General features: G+C 46.1%; 1 long non-coding RNA gene across 1 annotated transcript in view; it reads right to left on the bottom strand.

Annotated features, from left to right (window-relative positions):
* LOC109498119 overlaps positions 1-26,121 on the bottom strand; it is a 71,104-nt gene that overhangs the window by 18,434 nt on the left and 26,549 nt on the right. Inside the window, exon 6 of the long non-coding RNA XR_006595458.1 lies at positions 5,813-5,958. This is a non-coding gene — a long non-coding RNA (uncharacterized LOC109498119). The remainder of the gene's footprint in view (positions 1-5,812; positions 5,959-26,121) is intronic.

Raw genomic sequence — 26,121 nt, 5'->3', positions numbered from 1 at the left:
GCCGGGGCTCACCCTTCTTGGGGCGGCGGGGCGGGGGGGGGACACTGAGATTCCTGGGCATCGTACCAACTCAGCCATATGTCACCACAGAAAGTAACTGCTTTTTCCATATATGATCATAACTAATGTTGCAAAGCCTGTTTTGCCTGGATCCTTTTACAGGACCTATGTAAAATATGCTGTGAGCTTTCACTCCAGATTTCCTCCTTAGGATGAATGGCTCTGCACACACACGGGAACAAGTTCTTACTCTGTTCATCAGGAGTGATAATTATTCCATAGGCTAATTCCCCAAGTGTTAGTTATACGGGGTGAAGTTCTGGCTCGTAAACAGGAGCTGATGGAAACGGGGATCCTAATGGCCAAATACATCCTAATGTTGTTCTCCTTTTAATTCTTTCATTTTTTTTTTTCTGCCTTTACCTTTTAGAAAATGTTAATGTATTCCTGATGAATTCAGTGTGAAAAAAAATAGGTTTATCAGCTCGGGTTTAAAATTTTTATTCGTAATAAGAATATAGTAGCACCGCCAACCCTTTCCAGAGTCAATCCTGGAAACTTAGCCAGCTTTCCGGGGCATCCTCAACAAGATGACCGCACAGAAGAGTTACAAGTCAGGACTGCGGATGCCAGAGTGAGACGCAAGTGTATCTTAATCAGGTATCGGCGCTTTGTTCTTGCCAGGCGTGGTGTCTAGGAAAGCGGGCTCCGGTGGCAGATAACCCTGCAAGATGTCATTTGGTAATTGCATAAGTCGTGCCTTTAGCCAGGGCCAAATGGATGATAAGGTTGTCACTGTTAACAGGTGCTCGCTGTTTGGAGCAGACCAGACTTCCTCTTGCGAAACCAGGCTAGTGAATTTCTTGATCACATCTCCCCGCCTATCAGTGGCAGTGAGGGACGGTGAGCCCTGCGGCCCTTCCCTGCTCAGCCTCTGATCCTCCGTACCTGGATACCCATCAGGCCCTGGGTTTCCTCCGAGGGCCAAGTTCCACTCGGATGTCCCCCTCCCACACGGGCCGGCTGGCACTGTAATGTACACGGAGCCCACCTTAGCAGCGGAACCGCTCTCCCCATCAACGACTGCATGCAGAACCCTGCGGCTTCCAGGGATGTATCCAGCGCCACAGCTGGGTTCTTTAGTTTGTTGTGAAAAGAATTCCAGTATGACACAGCTCCTCTCAGCACAAAGAAGTGCTGGAACACCAGGAAAGAAAAAAAAAAAAAAAAGGAAAGAAAAAAAAAAATAATAATGCCCCTGAAGGCAACACGGCCCTGGTCTGCTCCTCTCCACGGTAAACAGACCGTGCGGGAACCACGGGGCCCAGAACGCAGGTCCTGGCCACAGGGGCGCCTCGCACGCCTCCCGGGCGTCTGGAGCAAACAGTGCCACTCGCTCTGTGGTCAGATCGGGGACAGCCAGTCCTCCCGTTGTTTGATTTCTAAACTTGCCTCCACCTCCCGGAGGCCTCTGAGAGCTCAGGGCTTGCAAATCAACACAACATTTAATTAACTGCACATTAAAGTTTCCATCTTTCAAGGAAGGGAATTAGGGACAGTACACTTTCTGAAGCATTCATTAATGAAAATATAAATTCTAAAGCCTCCCCGAGTTCCGGGTGGTCCCCCCCCTCCACTCCCCCGACCCTAGGTGGTTGCCCTCCCTAATTCTCAGGGCTGGGGTTGGGCCGGTCCCTCCACATAAGCTGCCGGTGTCTGGGGTCGCCTTCCAGGGGGGCATTGTTAACCCTCTGAGATCCAGCCTTGGTTCCGCCACACCCCAGAGGCCTCTGAATTATCCCCAAGAGTTCTCAGGAAATACTCAAAACTGTCTCTATTGATACCGAATGGTGAGCACTTTCTCATTAAAATGAGAGGTGCAGAGAAGCACTGTTAAGAGATGCCTGGATAATATGATTAAATATTGTCTGCCGCCCACGGAACGTGTGTAAGTTACGGGCACCCCCTGAGGATGACGGAGACACCTGGACCACCCCAGAGGAGGGACAGGGGAGACAGCGATGGAAGTACAATGAGACAAACCAGAAGGTATCTAGGGCAAGTCCCCTTGGACAGGCTGGACCCTCCATGACACCAAAACTACCTGATGATTCAGGCTGAGGCCACAGACACGCACACGCGCGCACACACGCTGACCGGAGGTCAAAATCCACCGTGAGCGCAAAGCGCATTGGTCAGGAGCCAGGGGATGCCGGTCGCGTTCCTACCACAAACCCACTCTGCTCCGCTCCTGCTCCTCAGCCGAAGCCCTTACACCACTGCCAAGATCACCGGCAGCGCTTTCTATCAGAGTTCATTGCCGTGTCTCTCTAAAAACGGACGGTCTCGCAAGGCCTCGTTTTGTTACTTCTCTGGGTCTGTGTCTCCTCCCAATATCGCGAAGCCTTTGAGAAAAAGGAGTGGATCGTATTTAGTTTCATACTACACGTTCTGCGCATGCACTTAGTCATGCTCATCTGTCATTTCCAAGACGTGCCAGCGACGGGGCGTCAGGATCTAGATGCTGGCCTTGCCCTCCTCCAGGAGGCTGACAAACAGCTAAACAGGTACGCGGACTAATTATAAATTCTAATCCGCGTTGGGCAGGGGAAACAGCCAGGGCCTAAGGTAGGAAATGATGGAGAAGTGCAACGTCGAACTGGGTGTTTGAGGACGGCTTCTGCGGAGGGGACGTTCAAGGTGAGTCACAGAAGGAAGGGAAAGAGTTAGCTCTGTAGCCAGCGGTCGCTTGCACACCGCAGACACGCAACCAGAGATTCCGGATTTCTTGATCACTGTTTATCCACTGGATCCAAAACATTCAAATTAGGAAGAAAACCTGGTCGAAATATACTTGTGCAGAGGCAAAGCAACCAGGAAGTGAGTTCTCCACTCTCCCGGAGGAGGCAGGGCGTGGTGTGGCCCACGGGCTCCTGTTCCCTCGCGGGCTCATCCAAGCCAGCAATGCACACTCCGGGCTCGGCCCTTGCTCATCCTCTGCCTCTACCTCTTATTTCAGATCTCGGGTCCGTACCGGGACAGCAACCAATCCACCAGAGAATTCTAGGTTCTCACCCACAGTTCCTTTACGCCCGGCACTTCTCTCTGGTCTTTGGATTTGCTCACTGATGTGGCATCATGCAGAAGACGGCATCTCAGTGCCTTGGGTTCCGGTCCTTGAAGTCTCCCGTGGCATCATCCCCTATCACAAGATGGCGAGGGAGGCGCCTGTAGTCATCAGACCCCACAGCCGGTGCGGCAGGCTCCGGGTCACCGAAGTGAGTCACATCTTGTGATGGAAGAGTGATCTGGACCCCCCCCCCCCGACGGCCCAGCCACTTGGCCCTCGCCGTGCCTGTCACCAAGCCCCCGCTCTTCTTTCCCTGCGTTATGGCTGTGAGGTTGGGACACATTCTCTTGCCCCCTCTAGGCTCTGTCCAAAGGAAAACTTATCGAGCGAGGCAGATTCTCCTGACTGGACCGTGACTGATACGCTCATCCCAGGGATAAGTGCTGTCTCTGATTATTTAATCAATAATTACTGCCCACGGGCCCAGGGACCTGTGAGGTACACCTAGTGGGGGGAGGAGACGAGGCGAAAACATCTGTATCTCTGTGGCCTGATGGGCACCAACAACATCTGGCTGCAAGATGTGCCTCCCCAGTCCTTGAATCTGTCTGATGCCACTGACTGCCTTCCTCTCTTCTTTCCTCTCTCCTGCCTTTCACAATCGGGGGGGGGCAACCCTGCATTACACCATTAGGGCCACACATATGATGATAAATCCAGTCCTTACTCTCAAAATCTGGTCTAGTGGAGATCTGTGAGCAGACAGTGCCATGGCAGGGACAGGGCGGTCGCTGCAATGATCAAAATAGAGGAGGGAGCTTAGTAAACACCAGGAAAGTTTAGGAGATGCTACGTCGAGAAGCACATTACTGAGTGTAGAGTCATTTTGCGGGTCCGTGTGTTGGCGAAATGGCTTCCGACGAGTGAGCCAAAGTCAAGGAAGGCCCTCGCCTCCATTCTGAGAGTCTAATCAGCAGGTTTGCATTACAGGCCCAGAATCCACTTGTCTTCTCTAATAGGGTATGTAGTAGCCACCCAATTATTTCATTCTGCTAGCATCTCTTCAAGAATCAGGGAACTACCGTGCCCCGTTAAAACCATCAGCAGGGATCAGCCACTCCAATGGGAATGCCCTCCAGGGCATTCGGACCCAGGAGTAGTACAACGGAACCCCAGTGGTTGGCCAAATGCTTTCTGCTGCAAAATTTTGATGGCTGGTGCTTCTTTAGCCTGGCCCAAGATTTAATTTGTGTTGCGACAGAACCCTTTCATTTGTCACCGACAAAAGGCAATATTTCCAATATTCCTTGAGAATAGGCTTCAAAGGTTTCAGCGCTTTTTTAAAGAAGCTTTTCAGCTTTATTTTGACGTGGCAGAAAAGTTTTGCATGCATCCTCGCATCCACTGTTGTGACAGCTGCATTTAATGAGTGCAAAATGATCAGAAAAACATCCTTTGCTGTGGGTTGCCAGTTGGTGACAGGGGAGAGGTGATGCTGTAATCAGAGCAGTGAAGTCACGCACACATCTGCTGAGGCAGAATCTCTGCCTGTCTGGTCTCTACCAGGCAGCTCAGTGCATGGTCTCGAAGCCAAATGAGACCTGCACACCGATATCCAACGGACCCCCTTCTTCAAGCAACAGGGCAAGACTCACTTGGGTCACATCCGGCCACTGTTGCTGGAGGTTCATTCACATCTCTTTCTGAATCTTCCATATAGTTATCTTTCTGAGAGGTCTCTCTGGCTAATCTAACATATTTTTAATTAACAAACTCATGGTGGGGGGGGGGGGGGCGGGGAAAGGCAAACTTTAAATAATTCATGTGTGAAGGCCCAAATCAGACAATGAAGGTCTTCCCTTAAATACGGAGAGATATAGTAGATTAAACTATTGTTCGGCATATGTTCATTTCCCTGCCCCCCCCCACACACACACATGCACACACACGCACACACTGACCTCCATGGGAAGAATTTACTTTATCGCACCGACGTGGAGCTTGACAGTGGGACTTCCTTTGGCCAATGAAAGGTGGGCAGACACGACCATAAGCCAGTTTGGAGTCTAGGTGGCAAGGCACTGCATGTTTACGCTCACTCCCCTGAGAGCTTCCCCTTCTACCCTGAAAAGATCAGGGGCCGGATAATTTCCGGATGACCCTTACAGAAGGAGAGTCCGGTGAGACAGAACTGGATTGGACCTGAAGCATGGAACAATCGTCACGACTGGCCCGTGCACCTGCAGAGCACAGCGGAGGGGAGCTGCCTACCCGAACCCAGCCTAGTCCAGCCAAGCCACAGATGACCCACAGCCCTGGAAGCGTGGGCAAAAATGGCGGTTGACGTAAGTCGCCGAGATTTGGAGCTGTTTGTTATTCAACATCATTGTGTTGTTTCATAAGCTTTTCAGAGAGATCACCAACAATGTATGCCTGATTGTGTGAGAGAAAAAATATTCCAGCTGTGCTAGATGCCTATAGCTCCACTGACATGGTGTAAGGGAAAGCAGATGGAGCAGATACTCAAGCCAATCAATCCTATTTATGCAAGGCACGATGAATGACAACGCCACGCTTAACTGCATTTTTCACCTTTTGGTTTCATGTTGGGGTCAGGGAGTTGCACTTAATGTGGACGGAGGAGCAGCTTCAGTAAGGTTTCCAAAGCGTATCTTTGGCCCCAACAGTCTTTCTCCCTTGTTACCTTCTCACACCTTACAGGGGCAAATTAAAATGACCTACCTGTGTCTGTCTCTTCACCTGGAGTCCCGGTTTCATTTCCACACGGCCCCATTTCCAATCGTCTCTCTTTTCTCCATCGTGGAAAGACAGCAAAAATAAACCGTCACAGGGAGCCCTTATGACAATTTACTCTTGAGGGGAGAATCCTGTGGGTGTCCAAAAGCTTACTGTAAGTTATATTTGCTTAATTTATGCTTCTACTGACAAATAATTAGGGCAGCAATTAATTTGAAAATGCAAATGTGCAATGGGTCTCACTGTTTTGTTTTGTTTTCAGGAGTCTTTGTCCTCAGTTCTACTTGTGTTAGGGTCTTAATGGATTTAGTTTAGCAAAGGAATGAAATTATTTTTTCTAATGCTTTATTTACCTGGTTGAATCGGACTTTTTATCAAATATTGACTATAAATGTTTGCTCAAGATCATATGCCATACAATTTAATAGAAATAAAAACCTGTGGTACAGACCATCATTTTTTACGTGTCTTGCGTGTAATCTATCTGAATGCCTACCGCAGGGGAGGCCCTCACTAAATAAATATCTGGGGGGTGTTGTAAGAAGAAAAAGTGATATTTTGGAACCACGAGGAGGAGGACACGGGACCCCAAAGGAGAGATGCCTTTCTCCGCGTACAATATGGTAGGAAGGTGGATTGCTCGGAAATGTATCGAGGAGGAAGAAAGGATGGAAACGGGCTTTCCAAGAGAAGATAGGCAAGAGGTTGCCCAAAGGGCAAAGTTAGGAGTACACGGCAGGTGTCAACGAGTCACGGAGGAAGAAGCGATCTGGACAGCTTGGGGAACGCCGAGATTTCCCGGGAACGCGGGATCCCCTGGGAAGTGGCAGGGACTGGGGCGAGACAGGAAGGGAGGCCCCAAGCAGATGTCATCTTACGCCCAGATGAGGAACCTTCAGCTTTCTCTGCAATCAGTGTTGATTGCTGATGGATCGAAACTTTTAGGTGCCAAATTACTAATTAGTGTGAGTCGTCCACCCTGGGCAGAAAGCTGAGCCCTCTTTGATGACAAATCTGAAAGGCTTCTCCACTGTTATGCGACGTGGCTCAAGGATACAGCCAAGACCTAATCAACTAACTCAAAAAGAGTAGTTGGTCACTAACCACACAAGGCAGATGTAGCTACGTTTTTCTTCCGTTATCTAAATGTTTAAAGGGAAATCAGCACTTTGGTCTGAATCACCTAGTAATCCCACAATGCTTTTGGTACACATTCAAGGTAAACTTAAAAATGAGTATCTTTTTTTAAAAAAAATGTTATATTTATTTCTGAGAGAGAGAGAGAGAGAGAGAGAAAGCATGAGCAGGGGAAGGGCACAGAGAGAGGGAGACACAGAATCCAAAGCAGGCTCCAGGCTCTGAGCTGTCAGCACAGAGCCCGATGCGGGGCTCAAACCCATGGACAGTGAGATCATGACCTGAGCTGAAGTCAGACGCTCAACCGACGGAGCCACCCAGGTGCCCCCAAAATAAATATCTTCAAGACTAAACCTTATTCATGTAAAAAGTCTATCTTATAACAACGTTAAAGTTGTTTGCCTCTCTTTTTACCCGTGTAAGAAAATATTTCATGCACCAAAAACTAGTGAAAGACTATCACACAGGCTGGCTTTCTGAACTGCGTTTTTTTGTTTCATGGACTTTTCTGTTTTATTAGGGGAAAACCCATTAAACGGAGCCCGTATGCAGCCACAATCACTTGCCTTCTGCCTGCGTAGGTTGAGGTCATCAGTAAGTGGTAGCAGGCCACTTCTAATCTAATTGTGAATTCCTGTCATGTATACAGACTTCAGCCCAGGGATGACAAGGATTTTTGAACTTCAAAAAAAAAAAAAAAGGAGGAATCACAATAAATATTTCATTGTCTAGTCAACCCAATTTGCTAAGCCTGATTATCTCGTTCAGCCTCCCGAGATTGCTACAGGAAGCTCCCCAGATGTTCTCCTTCTAGCCAAAATTACCACTGTGTGTCAAAAAGGTGGCCCCACATCTGCATTCTGGAAGCCCAGCTGTCAGGGAAAGGGAGAGGAGAGAGAAGGTCGCACCCACTGTGGGAGACGCCTGGACGTCACTTGCCACCCTGCCAGGCCACTTAACCGGTTCCTGAATTGGGTTAATTGACCAATGATTGATCAAGCCTTTTTTCTCAGGCTTAGACTCTGTTCCAAATTGCGACGGTCAGAGAACACGTGGACGGAGAGTTCCTGAAGCAGCAGGGAGCTAATTACCCCCACTTCCCTAAGTCAACAGAAATCCTGAAAGGACGGTGCTGAGTGAACAAAAATTGGGCAAGAGCCTGACGAGCTCTTGGGGGGTCCTTTCTGTGGGCCAAGACTCTCCCCTTTCTCTGTCTGAGCAACACAGCCCAGTGGTTGTCAGTAACAAGGGGACCCAACACACTTGCGTTATTTGTGGTCAAAATAATCTTTTAAATCCATATTACTTATGATAATTCTTCAGATACTGGCACTTGTAGTAGGACAAAATTAGGACTTTACTTTGTCCTTTTCCCTACCACTGTTAAACCCCATCCGTTTCTTGGAGGTGATCACCGTGGCTGTACCCACACAAAATCTGTTCCCAGCAAAGAGCTTGGATGTAACAGGAGATAAGACAGAACCTAACACCCTTACAAGAGATTATCCCACCACAGACCAGCCCCCCTGGGAGTTGGACCAGCCAAGCAAAAATTCTTGAAGGAGCTCTTCCCGAAGAATTCTTGTTTGGGGTTTGGGGAAGCCACAAAGCCAAGGTTTTGAAGGTAAATTCAACACTCCTGTAGCTCAGCTGCATCCAATGAGTACAATCACCCCACGACAAAGAGCATCATGCTTGCGGCAACCCCATCGGAGGGGCAGAAAACCCGAGTTCACACAGGAGATTAGAACGAGTTCAACCTAACACCTCGGAGAACTCAGGCGATTCCCACTTGCTTGGCAATTTCAGGAAAGACAGGAATTTGGGGTTCCCTGCCTGTTTCAGTTTTCCAGCCCAGGTTTCAAGGGATGAAGAGTTTCTAGTGCTGTAGGCAATGATAAATCATCTACTGCAAGCTGACTGGGATGTCTGGATGGGTTTCTCATAGGAAATTCTCTGTAGGCCCTATAACTGAATTATTGACACCAGAATTTTATAATAGTGGTATAAAGACTGAACTATTTTACCCATAAAATAACAGGGTTAGGCAGGCACCTATTTCTTTGACACCAATGAGAGAGGAAAGGCTTTTGATCTTTAAAAACAAAAAACAAAACTCTCAGAAAGGTGAATTAAGACCCAACTGCCAATTACCTGATTAAAAAATGTCCTAGATGGGGCGCCTGGGTGGCGCAGTCGGTTAAGCGTCCGACTTCAGCCAGGTCACGATCTCGCGGTCCGTGAGTTCGAGCCCCGCGTCAGGCTCTGGGCTGATGGCTCGGAGCCTGGAACCTGTTTCCGATTCTGTGTCTCCCTCTCTCTCTGCCCCTCCCCCGTTCATGCTCTGTTTCTCTCTGTCCCAAAAATAAATAAACGTTGAAAAACAAAATTTAAAAAAAAAAAATGTCCTAGCTGAAGTTAGGAAAAAATTTTTAGCTGGCTTTCATGGGCCTCCGATAGAAAACTTGATGTAACCTGTCCCGTTTAGATATGCCATTTTCATCAGTATCACTGATCTGCTAGCAGGTAAGTGTGATTATAACAGTATTTAGAAAATAATTATAAGACAGCATTTTGGGAATGAGCTTGTGCTACTCCCCTTCTGTTTCCCCCTCATCTCTACCTACTTCCAGCCTCTCAAAGCACACAAACAAACAAAAAGCACATACGCACACGCCCCCCCCCAACACACACACACACACACACACACACACACACACACACAGAGCTTGGGGATCACAAATACCAGTGAGGACAAGACAGTTCTCCTGATTCATGTTCTTATATTATGTCCCATGCTCTTCTTCCTCCATGCATGACCTAATTCTTTAGGCATGTCTTTCTGAATGGAACAGATTACATCTGTAAATAAAGCATGGATAAAGTGACCTTAAGTTTGAAAGTATAGTCTGATTTTAAAAATAAAATTCCTATCTTACCAAATATCTGCTAGGTCCATTTATTATCCTTTTGTTTTATTGTTTGTTGGTTTTCTTTTGCACCAGTCACCAGAGATGTGCTTAACACCTGCATTTAAGTGGCACAGACTCAGAAAATACCCAAAATGAGAAGGTAGTGTTGGCATCCAGGGGAATGTCAAGTTCCAGTTACTACTGTTTTAATATTATCTCAGTGATGAGTCACCGTACTGAGCAGTTTCACGAAAAAGGGAAAGATTTCAGAATGATATTTTGAGGGGATGCATAGGAGGTTACTTAGGGAACTGAGAAGAGATTAAAGGTAGTGAAGAATCCAAAGAAAAATCAGAGAGAAATTTTGTAAATAGAGGGCTGGGTGATCATTTCCGAACAGAGTCACGCTCTCTTAAACAAAACGCAGGATAGTGAGTGCTAGAGGAATCAAATATGTCTTTAAAATTACTATATCACAACATATAACATTGACAAAAAGCTTTACCCACAGTGTTACTGAAGATTTGGAGTATTGTCAGAGAGCTGGAGATTGAGAAGAGATATTTAACGGGATCCAGAACTACGTTAAGAAGGGCATAAATACACCACATTAACAAAATAAAGGACAAAAATTACATGATATCATCAATTGATGCAGAGAAAGCATTTGAAAAAAAAAATCAACATCCTTTCACGATCAAAAAATTAAATAAAGTAGGAAAGAAGGAAACTGCCTCAACACAGTCAAGACTGTCTGTGAAAAGCTCACATCTCTCAATGGTTAAAGACTGAAAGCATTTCATCTAAAATCAAGAACAAGAGAAGGATACCCCATCTTACCACTTCTATTCACATAGTACTGGAAGTGCCGGCCAGAGCAATCAGACAAGAAAAAAAATTAAAAGCATATAAATTAGAAAGGGAACAGTAAAATTATCTCTGTTCACAGATGATATGATCTCATATGTAGAAAACCTTAAAGACTGCATACACACACACACACACACACACACACACACACACACACACAGACTGTTAGAGCTGATGAACAAATTCAGCAAAGTGGTGGGATACAAAATCAACACACAAAAATCAGTTGTGTTTCTATACACTAACAATGAAGAACCAAAAAGGAAATTAAGAAGACAACCCCCTTTATAATAGCATCAGAAAGAGTAAAATACTTAGAAATTAGACCAACCAAGGAGGTGAAAGACTCATACACTGAAAACTACAAAACATTCCTGAAAGAAATTAAGGACACACAAAAAAATGGAAAAACATCCCATGTTCATGAATTGGAGGATAACATTGGTAAGAGGTCAATACTATCCAAAACAACCTACCAGTTCAACCCAATTCCTACCTAATCCCAAAGGCATTATATAAAAAATGTTTTGAAATCCTAAAATCCAGATGGAAACTTAATGGATCTCAAATAGCCAAAACCATTTTGAAAAAGAACAGAGCTGGTGGGTTGAGACTCCCTAATTTCATAACTATTACAAAAGCTATTACAAACTATTACAAAGCTACAGTAATAGTATGATACTGGCATAAAGACAGACATATAGACAAATGGAATGGAATAAAAAGCCCAGAGATAAACTCTGTGTATACGGTCAAATGATTTTTGACAAGGGTGCCAAGATCACTCAGTGCAGAAAAGAGTTTCTTCAATAAATTGTGATGAGAAAACTAAATATCCATATGCAAAATTACGAAGTCAGACCCTTGTTTTACAGCATATACAAAAATTAGCTCAAGACGGATCGCAGACCTCAATTTAAGACCTCAAACCATAAACCTACCAGAAGAAAACATAGAGGATAAACTTTACGACGTGGAATTTGGCAATGATTTCTTGGCATGGCTCTAAAAACACACGTAACAAAAACACAAATAGACAACTGGGACTACATTAAACATTGGGACGACATCAAACTTTAAAACTTCTGCACATTAAAGGAAACAATCGACAGAGTGAAAAGGAAATCTACAGAACAGAAAAAAATATTCATTAGTCATATATCTGATAAGGGGTTAATAGGCGAAATACGTAAAGAACTCCTACAACTCTACTGTACATCTGAAATTAATATTGCACTGTAAGTTAACTAACTGGATGTTAAATAAAAACTCTTTTCAATTGTTTTAAAAATTAAAAAAAATAAATAACCCAAATAAAAAGTGAACAAATGACTTGAATAAGCATTTCTCCAAAGAAGACAAGCAAATGGCCTATAAGCATATGAAAAGGTGCTCCACATCACAAATCATCAGAGTAATGTGAACCAAAACCACAATGGGATATCTCACCTCATACCCCTTAGGATGGCTACTATCAAGACAAAACAACAAAATCAAAAGAAAAACAAATACAGAAAATAGCAAGGATTGGTGAGGATGTGGAGAAGTTGGAACCCTTGTGCGCTCTTAGTGGGATTGTAGAACAGAGCGATCACTGTGGAGAACAGTATGGAGGTGCCACAAAAAATTAAAAATACGATGAGATATCACCTCACACCCATCAGGCAGGCTACTATCAAAAAAAGAGAAAATAACAAATGTTAGCAAAGAACACTCTTGTGCTCTTGGTGGGACTGTAAAATGGTCCAGACATGATAGAAGAAAACAACATGGAAGTTCCTCGAAAAATTAAAAATAGAACTACCATATGATCTAACAATCAATCCCACTTCTAGGTATAAATTCGAAAGGCTGTAAACAGGGTCTCAAAGAAATACATGCACACCCGTGTTCACAGCACCATTATTCACAATAGCCAAGAGGTGGAAGAAACCCAAATGTCTATTGAACGATGGATGGATAAAGGAAATATCATTTGTACATACAATGAAGTATTATTATTCAACCTTAAAAAAGGAGAAAATCCTCTCACAGGCTACAACAGAGATAAACCTGAGGACACGACTCTAAGAGAAATAAGCCAGTCACAAAAGTACAGATACTGTATGATTCCACTTACAAGAGGTACCTAAAATAATCAAATTCATGGACCCAGAAATTAAAATGGCAGTTACCAAGGATTGGGTAAGGGGAAAAGTGGAGTTATCATTTCATGGGTATAGAGTTTCAGATTTGCAAGTTCTGGAAATCTGTTTCACAACGATGTAAATATACTTAAAGCTACCGAGATATAGGATTAAAAATCGTTAAGATGGTAAATTTCACGTTACGTTTTCCACCACAATAAAAAGTACTTGCGGTGCCTGGGTAGCTCAGTTAGGTAAGTGTCCAACTCTTGATTTCTGCTCAGGTCATGATCTCGCAGTGGTGAGTTTGAACCCCATATCGGGCTCTGCGCTGACAACGTGGAGCCTGCTTAGGATTCTGTCCCCCATTTTCTCTCTGCCCCTCCCCCGTTTGCTCTCTATCTCTCTCAAAATAAATAAAAATAAACTTTAAAAACCTTACTTAAGTTTTAATTCCTTTAGAAGGAGGAGGGGGGTGCAATAGAAGGGAAGCCCAGAGCAAAAGTTCATCTGTGACAGGGGGTGGGGGGCAGAATAAGGGGGGAGCTAAGAGATTTTTGAGGCAGAGGGGCACAAGTCAGCAGGGAAAAAAAATGTGTCCAGAGATACAAGGGAAAAAAGCATAATGATGAAATCAAGTCTCAGAGGAAGCAAGGAGTCTCAATGGGGACTAGCACAGCTGGATACAGAAACTGCTGGAAATGACATTAAAGCCTTTCTTACCCAATAGTCTAGTTGCCTACTCGATTACACCCAAAAGCTGAACTTGGCTTCCCCGCATCCCTTTTCCAAGTCTGGAAGAAGACCAACCTGCGTGCGAATTGAGCTGTTTTTTCAGACCCCAAATTGAAGCAACCAATGGAAAAACTTTCCTGATTGGTACCACTCCAAGATAAAATGTGTATCATTTATTCACTCGACGAGGCTTTCCTCTGTGCCGGGCACTGCTCTAGCTGCTAAGGATAGAGGACTTTCAGGAAAACTCTCTGCTCCCATGGGACTTGCATCTCAGAGGCACCCATCAGTTGGCTCCGTCCTGTCACACAGGTCCAGCCCATGTTGTACGTCTCCGCATCCTTGCTTTTCAAACTCCTCAAGACCTTGGACCAGTTCTGTAAGACCATCCACCCATGGCGACGTCAAGCCAGCGTTGGTACAGATGGAGGTAAACAAGTCCCAGTTCGCGAAGGCTGAGGAAGCAGCGTACTTCCAAATAGGGGCTCTGCCCACGAGGCGGAGGAGGGCAGGGCTGGAATTGCCTGCTTGGCTTAGGAGTGGGTTGGCCAAGTATGAGTTAACCGAGAAACCGAGCACACGAAACAGAATACAGTGTGGCTTAAAGAACAGGGGAAAACCTGCAAGGGCGGGGGGGGGGGGGGGGGGCGGGGGCAGAGCATGAAAGAAACTCCGAGAGACAAAATCGTTCAAGTCCCTTGCAACAGCACCTTGTGTCCTGTGCTCTGCAGCAGCCCAGTGGGCAGCTTAGACCAGGCAGATCACTAGGGAAGGAAGCCTCGCCCTGGATGAGAGGCCAAGAGTTTGCAGTGCCCTTGAGGCCCCTAAAGTTAGACTTGCAAAGCCATTTCCCCCTCGGGTCTACATGGCAAGAAAATATCAGAACGTCTATACTTTATTAATGGCATCATTTTGAATTTTCACTCTTATGTATATTTTGTAGTGTATACAATCTATGAGGACAATAGTAGAGGTGCACAATCAACCAATAGGCATGTACTAGAAGTTTGTGCTCAGGGGCGCCTGGGTGGCGCAGTCGGTTAAGCGTCCGACTTCAGCCAGGTCATGATCTCGCGGTCCGGGAGTTCGAGCCCCGCGTCGGGCTCTGGGCTGATAGCTCAGAGCCTGGAGCCTGCTTCCGATTCTGGGTCTCCCTCTCTCTCTGCCCCTCCCCCGTTCATGCTCTGTCTCTCTCTGTCCCCAAAATAAATAAACGTTGAAAGACGTTTATGCTCAAAATATTTTAGTGATGAGGATGAGCAACTGGAAAGATTGGCGGTCACTGCTCTCAATCAACCTCTCCCGTGTCTGTAAGTAGGACGGAGAACCCCACGCAGCTGGAAATACCGTTGCCTTTTACACCAGACCAACTGGATGGAAGGAGCAGGGAGACACAATGGAGAGTGAGGTGGGCAGGCAGGGCCATAGTCACCAGGTGGAATTCCAAAGGACCGGAAGAGGTGGCCAAGACCCCAGAAGAACTCAAAAAGGAAGGCAAGAATTTTCAAAGGACTGAGTGCCGATTACGGATCTTCATGCCAAGTGGCAAATTTTATCAGACTCATCTGTGCTTTCCCTTGGCTTGCGCATCCCATGCTGCTCCACTCAGCAGATAAAAGAGTCCTACAGGTAGAAAGGTTCGATCCTCAGAGAGACAGCTGATGGTTTTACTTGGTTTATTACTGCCCGAAATCTGTCTTCAAAAGGAACAGAACTTCTCCAGGTAGCTGGGGTGTGGCTGTAGGGTAGCTGGCATCCTCAGCTAGGCGACAGGCTATCCAAGGACTGGACACTCATAGGCACAAAGACACGCATGCACCCATGTACCGGCGTACAAACATACGTGTCTGTGCACACACAGGTGTGAACACACACACACAAACTTAAGTCCATGGTTCGAAAACATGGAGTTATATGTTTCAGGTCTTCGATGTCAGATGTAATATCTCCGGTAAAAGTGAATAAGCACAACTTGTAAAGGCACGGAACAGCCATCATTTGTACAAGGCGGGCAGTGAGGTGAATTATCGTGCACCTTCATGGAGCTAGAAGATGGGTTTGTTAATAAAAGAGGAAAACAAACATAATTACAAGCTTGCTTTAAAAAAAACAAAGCACTGGGGCGCCTGGGTGGCGCAGTCGGTTAAGCGTCCGACTTCAGCCAGGTCACGATCTCGCGGTCCGTGAGTTTGAGCCCCGCGTCGGGCTCTGGGCTGATGGCTCAGAGCCTGGAGCCTGTTTCCTATTTTGTGTCTCCCTCTCTCTCTGCCCCTCCCCCATTCATGCTCTGTCTCTCTCTGTCCCCCAAAAAATAAATAAACGTTGAAAAAAAAATTTTTTTTAAATAAAAAAAAAAAAGCACTTAGAATCTATATCAATGTTGAAAACTCTACCTCTCTTGCAATGGCTCCTTGGAAAACCATCATATGGATACATCACAACTTATTTTATCAAGTCCTACTGGGGGAGGAGTGCGGGGGGGGCGGGGAATGAGGAGGTGACGGTTAAGCGTGCAAAGTTTCAGTTCCGCAAGATACATAAATTCTGGAGATCTACTGTATAACACAGGACCTATAGCTAACAATTCTTTTTTTTATACATAATTTGGTGTCAAATTGGTTTCCATACAACACCCAGTGCTCATCCCAACAGGTGCCCTCCTCAATGCCCATCACCCTACCCTCCCCTCCCTCCCACCCCCCATCAACCCTCAGTTTGCTCTCTGTATTTAAGAGTCTCTTATGGTTTGCCTCCCTCCCTCTCTGTTCGTAACTTTTTTTTTACCCCTTCCCTTCCCCCATGGTCTTCTGTTAAGCTCCTCAAGATCCACATGAGTGAAAACGTATGGTATCTGTCTTTCTCTGCCTGACTCGTTTCACTTAGCATAATACCCTCCAGTTCCATCCACGTTGCTGCAAACAGCGGGATTTCATTCTTTCTCATTGCCAAGTAGTATTCCATTGTATATATAAACCACAATTTCCTTATCCATTCATCAGTTGATGGACATGTAGGCTCTTTCCAGAATTTGGCTATTATACACTGAAAACTTGCCAAGAGGGTAGATATCGTGCTAAGTGATCTTACCACAAAAAAATAAAAGAATAGTGGTAATAATGCAGAAAGAAACTTTGGGAGGTGGTGGCTGTGGCTATGATCCTGTCAGGGATGGTCTCATGGGTCTACATTTATCCTCAAACTCACCAAGTTGTATACATTAAATATGCACAGATTTTACGTGTCAACTTCCATAAAATGGGCTAAAAAAACCTACTTGATGTATGGAAGTGTTGAATCACTATATTGTGCACCTGAAGCTAATATTACACGATATGTTAACTGAGTGGAATTAATACAAAAAATCTTTAAAAATTTTTTAATAAAATAAATAAAATTAAAACCTGCTGATGAGAACTGAGACGGTTTCTAGCTCTTCACTGCAGCGGGGACCATCTTTTTTTTTTCTATTTCTGTTGTTTACGGCGCTAATTTTTACTCATGGGGTCCACAAGGAACATCGTTACGTTGGTTTTCTATAAACCAAATGCCCAAGATGTCAGGTTGATGACAGTATTTACAAAAGGTATTTGCATCTATAAATGTGATCTGTACCATCAGCTTCCCTCCAAAAATACTGAACCCAAGAACGTACTGCAAAGCCTTTTTCCCCCACACCCTTACCATCACGGTGGAATCTTGATTTTTTTTCATCTTCGTCAACGAAAGAAACAACAACAAAAAAGATATCTTATTTAAACTAACGTTGCATTGACATTAATCATTTGCAAAGGTGAACAGTATCATGCTCACTGGCCATTTGCATTCACTACATTATTACTAGTTTGTATATTTCCCCCTTATTTATTTTGTCCTTTTCAGCTTCTCATCCATTTTTTTATGCTTAGAGATATTAACCATTTGTCTATAACAAAAAGTACTTTTTTCTGAGGTTAATTCCGGTCTATCTTTAAAGCTTTTCTTGCATTACTTTTCTAGTATAAAAATTTTACATTTTAGCCAAGTTAATCAGTTTTTTGCTTTCTATTGCCTCTTTTCTGTTAAGCTTAGAAGAAGTTTTCTACTACACACTTACTAAGGTAGTCACCAATGTGTTTTTTTTCTGATACTTTTATATTTTTTCTATACATTTAAATATTTTATTCCTCTGGAATGTATTTCAAAGGAGTAGAAGGAGATCCAGCTTCATGATTTCTTTTTTTAATGTTTATTTTTGAGAGAGAGAGAGAGAGAGAGACACTGAGTACGAGTGGGGGCGAGGCTGAGAGAGAGGGAGACACAGAATTCGAAGCAGGCTCCAGGCTCTGAGCTGTCAGCACAGAACCCGACGCGGGTCTCGAACTCACAAGCGGTGAGATCATGACCTGAGCCGAAGTCGGACGCTCAACCGACTGAGCCACCAGGCGCCCCCCAGCTTCCTGATTTCTACACGGCCAGTCTCAATGAAATGTGTCTAACGCCTTCTACGGACGAATCTCTCTCCTCCTGAGCGGCCTGAAACGCCACCTCGATCTCAACTTCTGGTCTTTTCCATTGACCTGCTTATATCTGCACCAGCACCACATCCTTTAGTTAATACAGCTCCATGACATATGTACTATCTCCCTCACTAGGGGAAGGGCAAGTGTCCCCTCACTACTCTTCTGTTTCCAAATTTTCATAGCTTTTCCATCCTATGCGTTCATCTAGCTGAGCTTATAAGTTACGTCATGAAAAAAATAATAATAAACTATGTTGAAACTTCAGAATTTCCATACACGGGGTTATGACAAAGATTCCCCAAAATATCGTGAGTGTTTTAGTCCTTGCAGGCTTTTGGTCCTGTCATGACGACTCACGGCGTTAGAATGCCAAAGCAGGCATAGATAGTAGGTACATCAACTAAAGTGGCTGTGCCCATGAAAACTTACCATGTCATGTGAATTTCACCCTAATTCAGCAGCACACTGTATACTAAGAAAAGTCCCTCTCCTAGGTCAGCAGGTGGTTGTCTACAGGAGAGGAAGAAATGCTACACGCTTAGGCAGAGGCTCCTCCTGCTTGGTGCTAACGGGGTCCGCTGCTAGGAAGTCCCTGTGAAGATGGGACAGAACTCCCCAGCAGATTTGGGGGTGCTTCAAGACCACGGGGGAAAGGCAGCCTATCCTCAGTAGCAGCAAAGCTAAAGGCCCGGGCCACATGGTTGATCACCGAAACTTGCATCCACATAGAATCTGGGCTCTGCTGCACAGGGGGATCACCCGGGATCTTTAAAACATCCTGATGCCGGGCTCCCACCCCCAGACATTCTGACTTGATTGGTATAAAGTGTGACCTAGGCATCAGGAGTTTCAAAAGGTGCCTGCACGGTTCTAATGTGTGGTCACGTTAGGGAATCACTGGCCTACAAACGAGGTGATGGGCTCCCCCGACTTCTTCCTTGGGCTATGTGAGTCCGTCAGAAATGGAGCCAGAGCTTCTGAACCCAGATTTCACCTGGGAATGCCCTGGGGGGATATTAAACATTACTGATGCAGGGTCCTATCCCCAGCCTTTCTGATCTGGAGTGTCACCCAGACATCGGGACTTTTCCCAGGTGACCCAAAATGCAGCCACACCAGGAACCTTGCACCAAACACTCTTTCCTAAACCTCTCTGAAAATAAGAACCAATTGGAAGTCTTTGAAAAGACAGAGAAAAGGAGAACAGGACGGGAGGATTGATTCTCACTGCCCCCTGCCCCCTCCGGGACCCGCTGACTCAGGGAAACTGCCTGGAAATGGTGGAGCTTCTCAAGAGCCCAAGTTGATTCTTATCAGTAAAGTTCGGGGAATGTGTGTGCTCAGAATAGATTACATGCAAAAAGCAAACATTTCCAGGGCGCCTGGGTGGCTCAGTCAGTTAAGCATCCGACTTTGGCTCAGGTCATGATCTCACGGTCCATGAGTTCGAGCCCCACATCAGGCTCTGCACTGACAGCGCAGAGTCCACTTAGGATTCTCTTTCTTCTTTCTCTCTGTCCCTCCCCCACTCATGACCTCTCTCTCTCTCAAAATAAATCAATAAACTTAAAAAAAAAAAAGCAGAAAGAGAGGGAGGGAGGCAGGGAGGGAGACAGAGAGGGAAGCGGGAGAGAACTTGCTTCTCTAAGTTCATACCCAAGAGAGCCCAGGGTGGCAAGAGAAGCCTGGGGCAGGATCTCTGGCCCCCAGAGAGGACTATCCCTGGGACAGCAGAGTAAAAACTCAAACTCACATTAACCTACATGTGGAGTATGACCTTCACAAACATTATGTCCTGGTAACAGTTAGGCTGGAAGGGTCCTTCCTACTTCAGAGCTCAGAGCATTTGATGGATCGTCATTCACTGCCCTAGTCAGTGGGCCAGCCAGAATATCACCCATATATTTTGCCTCCCAGCCCAGCGCTCCCTCCACAAAACGGTGGTGTTTTGAGCCACAGTCACGCTGTGCAGAACCCTGCACTCCCTCTAAATAATTGGCTGTGGTTGAAATGGACATGAAAGAGGAACCAACAGGGGGAGGAAAGAAAGCATGAAAGAGTATGTGCTTGAGAGCTATGGTCTCCAAATGATGAATCAGGAGCCAGACGTGAAGCAGAGATACCTGCTTCTTCCCACCCCGCGCCTGCCCTAAGTCTCTGCCTCCCTCCTGCTTCCTGGCTGGCTCAGTGTAGAGCGTGCGACTCTTGATCTCAGGGTTGTGAGTTCGACCCCCGCGCTGGATGTAGAGACTGCTTAAAAAAAAAAAAATCTTTAAAAAGAAAAAAGAAGACAAAAATGAAGTAATATGGGAGATGGTGACGATGAGACCATGGCTTACCCTGCTCTCCAATGCTCCCCCCCCCCATCCTGGCATGAATTTGTTCAAACACCGAACAACAATGCACTCGGGCTGTGTGGACACCCAGCGCTGAGGAAACCACACCAACCCCGGCGCTCCACTTAGCCTACTGCCCGAGGCCTCACTGTCCCAAGTTGCTACCTCATCCGACAGCTGTCAGAAAAGCAAATGTCTCAGCCCCCACCTCGGAATTACTGAACCAGAGTCTCCATTGTAAATGTGATTCCAGGCCACCTGATGGCCATGTCCATGCATGAGAGCCCAGACCAAGGACTCCAAAGAAAGGCAGCATGGGCTCCCTTCCCTTGGCTTCCATGGGCGTTGGTACCGGAGAAAATAGCTCTTCAGCTGTTATATCCCCAAGGGATGTTAGAGTTCTCCTAGTCAGACCCCCTCTTTCTGCAAGTGATGAAATCGAAACCCAGAAAGGTCACACGTCTTCTAAAGGAGCCGCCAGGACCGGAACCTTGCTCTCAGGTCGTATTTGACAGTCTCAGGGCTGCAGAAAGCCAGGCAACTGTGTCTGTAGGAGGAAGGGTGGTAAAAACGACACAGGGAGGGTGGGGAGCCACATCACGGCAGATTCCGAGGGGTCCCTCAAAACAGTTGGGGGGTAGATCGCTTCCGCCGCCCATCTTCAAGTCTGCTCTTTCGCTCTCAACACTGATCCAAATAAAGAAACGCTGATCTCCTCTGGCTTCCCGGCACAGATGCGCTTTTATTTTAAGGGTGATGTTCTGGTCCGTGACACCTACCAAGGCACAGGAAGATGGCCATCAGATGTCACCCTGTCTGCATGCTTCCAGCAGGGCTCGATTGGTGAAGCCCCGGACTCTAAGTCACCCTCATAACGCCTGCACCGAGGTCCTCAAAACTTCTGGCTAGATGGCTAGAAACGAAGCCATATACTCTCTGTCAGGATGCGTGCAAATGACAGCACCCGACATGGAGACACGCTACCCCAACAAGCTTACCCACCAGAAGTCCCTCTTTATATCTAAGCAATTGAACAAAGATGGTCAAGGAAGCTGACATGTCTCTACTCCCCACCCCACCCCTACTCCATTGGAAGCATCCAACCCTGGACCGCTCTGAAAGTCAAACTTAAATCAACCTGAAAGACTGCCCGCCTAAGAACCAGCACATTTTGTCAAAAACTAGACTAAAAACATAGACTAGAAACGAACTCACGTGGACACCACACTTCGAGTATCAGCGCGGTTTTCTGAGCTGAGGGAGCGGGAGACTGGCAGATCTGAGCCAGGGGCGTGTGACGGTCCTGTGGCTTCCTTTTCTTCCCACCCCAGCAACAAAGAATGATTCGAGAGAGTTGTTGATACAAAGGGACAAGAATGAAAAGTGGCCCCGACACATTTATGAGGATTTTTCCTGGGCTTCTCATGTACAGTTCCTCGAGGTTTTTTTCAGTCATATTAAAAGTAGAAGGGAACACCTGTTTCTGGTTACCCGGCCACAGCCCGATGTAGGATGGGGTGAATCACACACTCTCAGGAGAAGCAACAACAACAAAAAGTACATCATGGGAGAGAATGGCTTGACAAATTAACAAAAATTTCATATCATGTCCAATTGAGAAAGAGAAAGAGAAAGAGGAGAAAGAGAAAGAAAGAGAAAGAGAAAGAAAGAGGAAGAGGAAGAGGAAGAGGAAGAGAAAGAGAAAGAGAAAGAGAAAGAGAAAGAGAAAGAGAAAGAGAAGGAGAAGGAGAAAGAGAAAGAGAAAGAAAGAGACAGACACCAAATGATAGGAGGATAGAAACACTTTGTTTCTAGTTGAATTCTCAGCAAAAGGCAGTTTTTGACATTGGAACAGAAAGTACCTCTGGGATGGATTTTTTAACCCTTTCCCTGAAAGGTGAGACCTTTCGGATTCACAACAGACCCCGTGCGTGTCAATCGTGACCACGTAAGTAGAAATAGTATTTGCTGGTTCCATGAGCTAGTGCTCCCAGTGAAGTAAATGGAGTTGAGGTTTGTGATTTGATCTAATGGCAATGGCTTTCCAATAGACATGCACGGAATCATTGATCAGTGTGCCCTCTCCTTGTTTGCACTGGAACACCGTTCAATTTACACCAATTAAAGAATGCTTGGTTTGGGTATTGAAGAATAATTAAGCGATGCAAATCCCCAAGGGCTTCTAAAGATGACATCTGACCAGAATGTTGATTACGGCATGAAGGCGGCGTTAGTATTTGAATAGTTTGACTGATATACAAAATCATTACAACGTCTCCCTAGGAAGAGTGACATTAGGTCAATGTATGTACTTGCCTGGTCACCCTAAACAAATTTGACAAGTCTAATTTTAAGTAATTGCTCAGAGTTGAGTGGCCGCCTCTGTCCCCACAAGGGCAGCTGTCTGGACCACATCTTGTAATTGAGATGTGTCTTTAAGCTCTATGTGTCAACCCAACATGCAAATGTGCTCTCACAAAAGGTTAGGGGTTGGTGACGCTCCGGCGAATCCTTTTCCGGTCAAATTTCAACATGAAAGCTTTACTGCAGCTCTTAGGCAACTCCTTGACTAATTCTACCCCATTCCCTATAGGAAAGATTAAATTTCTCAGCTGCATCAGACTCTAGAGTTCACCTGGAGACCAGCTCAGAATGTGATCCTTGGACCAGAAGCATCAACATCGCCGGGCAACTTATTAGTAATCCGCAGTCTTGAGCCTACCCCCAGGCCGGCTGAATCAGAGACGGTGGGGGGTGAGGTCCCATCACGAACGCTTTAATAAGACCCTGGTGATCTAAAGCTCACTCAGGTTGGAGAACCAGTGATCAAACCCACCGATTCACTTTATCAGTGATGGAATGGAGGGAGGCCTGGTAAATTAGGTAATCTGCCTGAGGTCACACAGCTCAAAGGACAGTAGAGGCTAGGGCTAATCATATTGCGGTCAAAACATGTGCCATTCGGTTTTTTGACATTCGGTTAAAGTTTTGAAAATGGCTTGCTGTCCTTCTTTGTTTTTCTTTCTTTCTTTCTTTCTTTCTTTCTTTCTTTCTTTCTTTCTTTCTTTCTTTTTATGCAGCCCTCTGCTTATTCCTAAGAACGTGTTCCGGCAGATGGCTGGTTCTCCACCTTCTCCTGCACCCCAGCGAGGGAGCCTCCTGGCCCCAGCAACAGGGTGCAGCCATTGGACTTAGTTGTCAGGGAAAGCACCATCGGGGTCAGACGTTTAATTGCCGGTGTGAGAGCCTTGAGAGGTACCTTCTTCTGTCCACGGAGATCATGGATGCACAAGCAGAGACTGACCCTCTATTGCACCACATGCCTGAACAGCCGTGATGACCAGAGCTCCCTGCTGCCCCCTGCTGGATGTGTACAGAGATCAACAAAACTAATGTGGTAAGCTACTGTGGTATTCCGCGGATGTTTGTTACTAATTTATAACCCAGCCTATCACGGGACCCTTTGGGACTTTTGAGCAGCCCTCTTGCACTTTAAGTGATGCGGGTGGGGGGGCTGGGTGGCTCAGTCAATGAAACGCCCGGACTTTGGCTCAGGTCGTGATCTCACAGTTCATGGGTTCCAGCCCCACATCCGGCTCTGTGCTGACCGCTCAGACCCTGGAGCCAGCTTTGGATTCTGTGTCTCCCTCTCTCTCTGCCCTCCCTGCTTGTGCTCTGTCTCCCTCTGTCTCTCCAACATAAACCTTGGGAAAAATTTTTTTAAAAAAGTAAGTGATGCGGGGCACCTAGGTGGTTCAGTCCATTAAGCATCAGACTCTTGATCTCAGCTCAGGTCGTGATCTCGCAGCGGTCACTCAGAGCAGAAAGCGCAGGGACTGCTTGGGATTCTCTCTCACCCTCTCCCTCTGCCCACCCCCCTCAAAATAAATAAAAATAAACTTTAAAAAAATCTCCTTAAAAAAGCGAGTGATGTGTAGGACAGAGAAGTAAAAAAGAAGCATCTTCCCTACTTAGAATATAATTGAAAACCAATGATATTTCCAAGAGGATGGCAACCACATCTGAGTCACTCCCCAAACAACAAATTTCAGATGTAATGGTCTGCTTTACAAACCACTGTATCGTTTGTCATTTTATTCCAGTCCGACCACACCCGAGCTCCAGGGAGCTCATGTATGTAACTGCAGGTAAGTTCACCGATTCAAAACTGAAAATTAAGGGCGGGGTTTCATTCGCAGGCTATGCGGGGGGGGGGGGGGGGGGGGCCCATTCCTGGTGCCCGTGCCGCACCCAAGCAGCTCAGCCCTTCAGCTCAAGTGTAAGTAAGGAAAGGTTTTTTCCAAGGTGCTCAGCCTCCCGGCAGGCAGAGGATAAAGGCCGTGCACGTTGAGTTGCGCCCTCCCCTCCCTCCCCCTCCCCCACCCAGCTCCCTGTCCTTTCTCTTCCCCGACACCCTAACCGCCCAGGTGAGTCTCTGCACCCAGCACCCCACCCACCTGCTCCTTCCCCGCCCCCACCCCTGGCCTCTCCGCCTCGGTCCCTCTCTCCACAGCAGCAATGCTGAGCCTTTCAGCCACTTGTCCCCGGACTCCCCTTGCGGGGCAGGGGGTGAAAGTACCTCTGAATGGGGAGGAGCAGACAGAGTGGATTCATGGCAGAGGCAGAAGAGTGATACAGCCCAAGCAGAACAAAACGAGGGCAACCCGGACAAAACAAAGCGTCACAATAGATCATTTCTGAAAAGTCATCCGGGCAGCTTTGAAACCCCGGGCTGTGTGTTGGCAGGGCAGTTTCACATCCACGGGCTTTCAAGACACATGAATGGAAAAGGAACAGTAACTCTTTTTCATACCTCTTTTCAGGGGTCTTGTCGCCACAGAAGGATTTACCATTCAATTCCCATACTTTTATGTGGGAAATTAGGAATTTGCCCCTTAAAAAGAAATTGCCTTTTAAACTCTCATAAATTGCGGGGACTTTATAGATTTACCAAAATTTGTTCCTCCTTCTCCGCCTTTCGCTTCTAGTTCGTGTTTAAAAATACTCATAAACACACGCACACACAGACACACAAACATTTCCATCTTCGCCACCTTTCTCGGGAACATTTTATTCAGAAAATCTCCAACCACAGAGAGAGTTCTTCTTTCTGCCCCATACAGGGTTTGGGGTTTGTCCTTGACTCTTTCTTCGTTTTAGCACATTTCATCACAGACCCAACGGCTCTTCTGTAATAAAAGGACCTATCCTAGAAAATATTAATCACTGTATATTTGGAAAGGTGGCCAGGGATGGGCCAAGTTGGTGAAAAGGTCAGAAGCGAAATACAATAAAATAAGGCACTCACTCATGCGTGGACCCAGCAGGCATTTACTGAGTAGCCACTGGTGTGACTAGCCCTGAATACACGCTACTTTTGAATTGTCTGATAAAAACAATCAAGTTTTACTAGAGGAGAGTCCAGTAAAATGTCCCCAAGAAGAATGGCCCCGCCAGTGTTTTCCACAGCGGCCGGCACGTATCTGGCTCCTTCTCAGAAGCCTACAGTGTTTGGCCATGTTAATCTCATTAACCTTCCCTATCAGTTTCAACGGGACAGAAATGAAGACTTGAGAACGTGGAGTCCCTGGTCGGAGACTCAGGCTGGGACAAGTCAAGCTTTGGCTCTGGGCCAGTACATTTGATCTGACTCCCCAGGCCTCTTCCAGGGGCTTTTTT

The sequence above is a fragment of the Felis catus genome, chromosome A3 (genome assembly GCF_018350175.1).
Source record: "Felis catus isolate Fca126 chromosome A3, F.catus_Fca126_mat1.0, whole genome shotgun sequence".
NCBI classification, from domain to species: Eukaryota; Metazoa; Chordata; class Mammalia; order Carnivora; family Felidae; genus Felis; species Felis catus.
Note: the sequence above shows the minus strand (reverse complement) of the source record. Positions and strands in the feature narration are given on the sequence as shown.